A 7,356-nucleotide genomic window follows, 5' to 3' on the forward strand; every position below is an offset into this window, starting at 1 on the left:
TTTATTTTCCTCAAAGAAACAGAAAGAAGGCATACTGATTAGTCATGCATTTATGGTCTATTCTTGTCTCTGAATCTAATACTTTGTAAATTTTACAGTGCTCAGCAAGAACACTCAAGAACATATCTGAAATGTTTTACTATGCTCAAGCGAGTACTTCATCCTACAGCACCTTTGTATATTCTAGAGGAGAGAGATGTAAGTTTTACCAAATGTACTAAAGCATCTCTTGTAAGTGTATAGTGTGAAAAAAAGTATCATTAAAACGTAGGTATTAAGGAAATGGTTTTTAAATACTTTATCTTTGATTTACTTTTAAATTATTATTTTTGTTTCAGTTGACAGAAAAGTGCAAGAAGGCTTTAATAATTTTTTAAGGTAAGTGGAATTTACATATATATATACATATATATGGGTAGTGAGGTTTGGTAAACAGCAGCTGAGGAGGTACTATCATCCTGCCAAGTGAGTGTAAAATGAAAGCCTGTAATTGTTTTACATGAGGTGGTAGGATTGCTGGTGCCCTTTCCCCAGTCTCATAAACATGCAAGATTTCAGGGACGTCTTGATACTTCTACTTACACTTGAGGTCACATTACACATACATGTACAGCATATATATATACACCCCTCTGGGTTTTCTGCTATTTTCTTTCTAGTTCTTGTTTATTTCCTCTTACTCTATCTCCATGGGGAAGTGGAAAGAATTCTTCCTCTGTAAACCACGCATGTTGCAAGAGCGACTAAAATGCCAGGGGTAAGGGCTGTAGCCCCTTCTCTTGTATAAATTACTAAATTTAAGAAACTTTGTTTCTTTTGGGCCACCTGCCTTGGTGGGATACAGCCGGTTTGTTGAAAAAATATATATATACAGTGGACCCCGGGTTGCGATATTTTTCACTCCCAGAAGTATGTTCAGGTGCAGTACTGACCAGAATTTGTTCCCATAAGGAATAATGTGGAAGTAGATTAGTCATTCCATTCCCCCCAAACATACGTTATAAGCACTTACATAAACACACTTACATAATTGGTTGCATTCGGAGGTGATCGTTATGCGGGGGTCCACTGTATATATATTCTCCATGGGGAAGTGGAACAGAATTCTTCCTCTGTAAGCCATGCATGTCATAAGAGGTGACTAAAATGCCGGGGGCAAAAGGGGCTAGTAACCCCTTCTGTATACATTACCTTAATTTAAAAGAAAAACTTTCATTTTTTCTTTTTGGGCCTACCTCAACATTGGGATAGTCGGTTTGTTGAAAGAAGAAGAATGTACATACACATGCATATTAACCCCTTTGACTGTTTTGGTCATATATATGCGTCTTATGAGTCTGTTTCAGCGTATTCATTCACCAAATTCTAAGGCAGCTTCAAATCAAGTGGAAGAAAGCTAGTTAGGCCCACAGGTGAGGAGAATGAGTCTTTGCCGGTCAGTGTCGCGAATATAAAAAAATCCTGCAACACGCGAATTATATGAAAGGAAAAAACTTTGTTTATAGTTTAAAATGCACGACTTTGAGGTGTATTTTAGTATAATATTTATGGTTGTAATTCTCGTTTTAGTGATCTCGTTTATGAATGAAAGACACATTGCAAAAATGGTCCTTTTAGATGAAAAGGACCTCGAAAGTGAGGCTCAGATTAGCGGAAATGTTAGATTTTTGCTGATGTTCAAGAGTAAAGAAATTACGCCACACGCTTCAATACACGTCCAACTGGTGAGTAATATTCTTTCACAAGTGCACTGATATTATTTATACTATTTTTATAATAATGCAGTAGCCTGCATAACAGTAAATCTTCTATTTTTTGTGTGAATAAAAATTCAAAATAGAAAGCAAGAGTAATATAAGAAGGGCCTGGAGATGTGATTAATGAAGAGAAAATGAAAATTATATTAGTGCCAGGAATGTCTGCATTGTTTATTCTGGATCCTATTTTGAAATTGGCATCTTTTTTGAACTTCGTGAAATTGGCCAAATTGCCAATTTCTGACCACTTTATTGAGTAGTTGAAATCAGTAAATGGACAGTTTCTTGTACTCAATCGACAGAACAAATGGAGTTTTAGAGAAATAGCTGTGAGTTTGGTCAACTGGAACAATGGAATTGGTTGAAAATAGGGCTCAAAGTGGGCGAAATCTCCGATGCGTATATATCGCCAAGATCACTAACTTTGCAAGAGGGTAATTCCGGAAGTTTTCCATCAAACTTTGTACTTTTTTGTGTCATTACCATTGGGAAAAGATTCTCTATCATTTCACAAGAAAATTTTTTTTTTCTTTTTTTTTTTTTTTTTTTTTTTTTTTTTTTTTTTCGAATATTTTACGACAGACACGTTTCAGGATTTGGGGTCGCGCAGGACAAAGGGGTTAATACTTGTGGCTCGAGTGTTAGAGCAAACACCATACAACCAAGAGGACCTGGCATTGGTTTCTGGGCAGGGTGAGATATATGAGCAAGTCTGTTGTATCTGCCAACTTTGTTCATCTAGCTGTAAATAGGTGCCTGGGTGTTATTTGACTTCACAGATAGTGATCATGAAGATTGAACACCTCCCATGGTTTGTTCTGCTGCTGTAACTACAAAGGGATGTTTACAAATTAGTAACTGCATATGAATGCTAAGCAGGGTAAATAGTATGTAGAACCTGTGAATCACAGAGCAGATACTTGAAGGGATCAAAATATTCAGACCAATTAATCCTGAGAGTTTTTCTTTTTCATGAGGGTTGTTATTGAGCATTGACTAGTGTTCATTACACTTTAGTTATCCATATAGTGGAACCTCTAATAGGTTCCACTTAACTGCAAACCTTGAGTACCAGTATATTTTTGTGGATGGCAAGACCAGTTGAATTATAGGCAGACATTGGTGATGGTACATGATCATAGTCATTACCAACATGGTTCACAGGTTTGTTTCTGCTACAATCATAGTACATACAGGATACTGTGCTCACACATCTTTGTTGTAGTAATAGTGAAGAATATATGACACCTTTAATATATGATTTCATTTATGTGGTTAACTGATTGATGACAACTAATTCCTTTGTTAGCCAGGATTACTTATTGCCCTAACCAGAACATAAATGTTTATTTACTGCTATCCTAGACTACTGACAAGCAACAAGAGCTCAAACACAGATCATTCACTATTTCAAGGTCTTGGTGGATCATAGGCTGCATTACATGTTTGGAATCTTCTCCAGTTTTGTTTCAGAGAGCAAAAAATTTAAACTGAAATTCAGAATTTTTTCTTTAATTTAATTTTTTTGAAAGATAAATTTCAAGCTTTTCAATATTAGGAATCTTTTGTAAATTGGATATTACTGAGCATGAATTATTTCAAATTGGAGAGAGATAACCATCCAGTCTTATTGCTATTATAATGTGATTGATGGAGTTTTAGTCAAAACCCTGTTAAAAATGGTTATTGAAGATCTTGTATTTTTTATTACTTGCTTCATTTGTTATTAACCATTTGCTGTTACAAGGAGCAAACCTGTCATATCTATAATGTTTAATTTGATATATAATTAAAAATTTCTGTTGTACATTATTTGCATATTTTGTAAAGGCACTTTTACTTTAAATACAGTCTTGGTGGAGACAGTGGCAAGCTGCCAACAATTGGTAACAGACATGACTGTACAGCGGTTCACTTGACATTGAGCAAACGTGAGAAAGTGGCCTAAAAAGTCCACGGAGGGTGATGTCACCTGTCCAGGTGTCACATGCTTGGGTGTAAGTAAAACTAACCATACCAGGGCGAGGATGAAAAACTCCAGACCAGCGCACTAGCCACTGGGCCAGCTGTCTGCAACAAGATTCGTCCAACTTGGTATATTTATGCACCATAAGAAGGTTAGCATAGGCACCACTGTGACCACAAATGCAAGTTTTTACAGGCGAATCTCCCGCTAGTGTGGCCGTGACTAACTCTAACTCAGGTCCCCTCAAAGCCATCATCACGACTCACAAAATCATAATGACACGATTGCAAACAAACCATACCACGGATGGGGATAGAACCAACCCTTAATCAGAGAGTCGTAAAACTCCAGACTGATGTGCTAGCCACTGGAGGGCCAGCTGGCTATGACAAGATTTATCCAACTAGGTATATTTGTACACCATAGGAAGGTTAGCATAGGCACCACTGTGGCCACAAATCCAGGCATGTTTGTGCTGGTCTGGAATTTATGACTCTCCACTCATTGTATCCACCCTGTGGTATGGATTAGTTTGCAATCATGTCTATGATTTCATGAATCATGATGGCGGCTTTGAGGTGACCTGAACTGAGCTAGTCATGGCCACGCTGGCTGGAGATTCGTCTGTAAAGCTTTGCATCTGTGGTCACAGTGGTAGCCTATCTAACTTTTCTAAGGTGTATAAATATACAGTTATATTGACTTCACGAGTTTTAATTCGTTGCATGACCGAGCTCGTAATTCGATTTGCTTGTTTATCAAATCAATTTTCCTCGTTGAAATTAATTGAAATGCTATTAATCTGTTCCAGCTCCCAAAAAACCACCCCCAATTTTTTTTTTTTTTTTTTTGCTACGGGTTTTTAAATAAGAAAAATGTATTTATAAATAAGAAATAATTTTTGCATTTCTTGGCAGGTCCCAGCAATGGTCTGGAAATGTTGGAGTATATATGAAACTCCTTGAAGCATGGTGTAAGATGAATGCCGCTCCACTGCTGACAGTGCAGCAGTGGAGTGACATTTGATGATCATGCACTGACTTGGCTTTATTATACTGTTACACATAAACATGTCTGTCTGTCTGTCTGTTTCTGTCTTGTCTGTTTGTTTCTATCCTTATATTTGTCTCTATCTAGCTGTGTCTGTTTATCTCTGCCTCTGCTTATCTGTCTTTGTCTGCCTGTGTGTCTGTCTTCCCATCTCTCTACTTGTCTGTCTCAGAGAGAGAGCTGCTCATGAACCAACAGGTATTACACACGATGCAGAGTCATCACGTCTGATTTCTGAACAAGTGAAAATGTGTATTACTTTCCAGTCATGCTTATTGTGCCTTATATCTACAAGCATAGTATAGCACTTTGTCTGGATTTTTGGGTTATCCTAGGTAATTTACACTATGTATAACTGTGTACCTGTGAGACAGAGACAGAGATAGAGATAGAGAGAGATGGAGATAGGGATAGACAGAGATAGAGATAGACATAGAGATGGTGGCACTCTTCAAATCCCTAGTGCTCCCTCACTTAGAATATTGCTCAGTGCTGATGGCCCCATTCAAGACAGGAGAAATATTGGAGCTGGAACAAATACAGAGATCGTTTATGGCTCACATTGAGCCAGTAAAGCACCTAAACTACTGGGAATGCCTGCAAGTCTTGAACATGTACTCATTGGAGTTGAGAAGAGAGAGGTACATGATAATATATACTTGAAAGGTACTCGAGGGCTTGGTCCCAAATCTACACACTGCCATAACATACTGGAGTGAGAGATATGGGAGGAAGTGTAAAATAAACCCAGTGAGGAGCAGGGGTGCGGTGGGGACAATAAGGGAACACTGTATCAACATCCGGGGTCACAGACTTTTCAACATCTTACCAGAAGATATCAGAAACACTGCTGGAACAAGTGTAGAAGCCTTCAAGAGGAACTGGACAAGTATCTTCACCAGGTGCCAGATCAACCAGGCTGTGATGGATATGTGGGGCAGCGGGCCTCCAGCAGCAACAACCTGGTTGACCAGGCAAGCACCAGATGAGCCTGGCCCATGGCCAGGCTCAGAGAGTAGATAAACTCTCGAAACTCTTCAAAGGTATATCAAAGGTAGATGGAGAGAGAGACAGACAGAGAGAGAGACAGAGAGAGACAGACAGACAGAGAGAGAGAGAGAGAGACTGAGAGAGATAGATACAGATAGACAGCCAAAGCAAATCAACCAGCTGCCAGCCAGCCAGCTGGCCACCCAACCAGTCAGCCACCCAACCAGCCAGCCTGCCGAACACGTATTACATGTGTTCCAGAATTTTCTCTTTACTTAGGGCATACATTACAGAACATTCTGGCAGGATGACGTTACCAGTGGTATCAAAATTGAAAGGATGTTACATAGGTTATTATCAAGGTTTTTGATATTTCCTCAGTATCTCCTGCGAGTGGCAGCATATCTGAAGCTCGCTTGTAACTGATTTTTGGCTGCAACTCAAAGCAAAAATCGCTGAGCAACGCACGTGCTCGGAAAACTTGTAAGTTGGGGCACTCATAAGTCAAGGCAGCACTGTACCTAGTTAGATGAATCTTCTGTAGCCAGCTGGCCTAGTGACTAGCGCGTTGGTCTGGAGTTTTATGACTCTGTGGGTTCTATCCCCGTTGGTGGTTTGGTTTGTTTGCAATCGTGTCATTACAATTTCGTGAGTCATGGTGACGGTATTGAGGGGACTGAGCTAGAGCTAGTCACGGCCACGCTGGCAGGAGATTCATCTGTAAAACTTGCATTTTTGGTCACAGTGGTGCCTATGCTAACCTTCCTATGGTGTATAAATATACAGTGGTACCTTGACTTACGAGTGCCCCAACTTACAAGCCGTTGCTCGGTTGATTTTTTCTTTGAGTTGCAAGCCAAAATCCGAGTTACAAGCGAGCTTCAGATACGCTGCCACTCGCAGGAGATACTGAGGAAATATCAAAAACCTTGATAATAACTAATGTGTAACATCCTTTCAAATTTCATAACACTGGTACAGTAATGTCATCCTGCCAGAATGTTCTATAATTTATACCCTAAGTAAAGAGAAACAATTCTGGAACTTATAATACATGTTCCACAGGCTGGCTGGCTGGCTGATTTGCTTTGGCTGTCTCTCTCTCTCTGTCTGTCTGTGTATCTCAGACTCTCTCTCTCTCTCTCTCTCTCTCTCTCTCTCTCTCTCTCTCTCTCTCTCTCTCTCTCTGTCTCTGTCTCTGTCTCTGTCTCTGTCTCTCTCTCTGTCTCTCTCTCTGTCTCTCTCTGTCTCTCTCTCTGTCTCTCTGTCTCTGTCTCTCTGTCTCTGTCTCTGTCTCTCTCTCTCTGTCTCTCTCTCTCTCTCTCTCTCTCTCTCTCTCTCTCTCTCTCTCTCTCTCTCTCTCTCTCTCTCTCTCTCTCTCTCTCTCTCTCTGTCTCTCTGTCTCTCTGTCTCTCTGTCTCTCTGTCTCTCTGTCTCTCTGTCTCTCTGTCTCTCTCTCTCTCTCTCTCTCTCTCTCTCTCTCTCTCTCTGTCTCTCTCTCTCTCTCTCTCTCTCTGTCTCTGTCTCTGTCTCTCTCTCTGTCTCTCTGTCTCTCTCTGTCTCTCTCTCTCTCTCTCTCTCTCTCTCTCAGGT

The sequence above is a fragment of the Cherax quadricarinatus genome, unplaced genomic scaffold (assembly GCF_038502225.1).
Source record: "Cherax quadricarinatus isolate ZL_2023a unplaced genomic scaffold, ASM3850222v1 Contig2658, whole genome shotgun sequence".
Classification (NCBI taxonomy): domain Eukaryota; kingdom Metazoa; phylum Arthropoda; class Malacostraca; order Decapoda; family Parastacidae; genus Cherax; species Cherax quadricarinatus.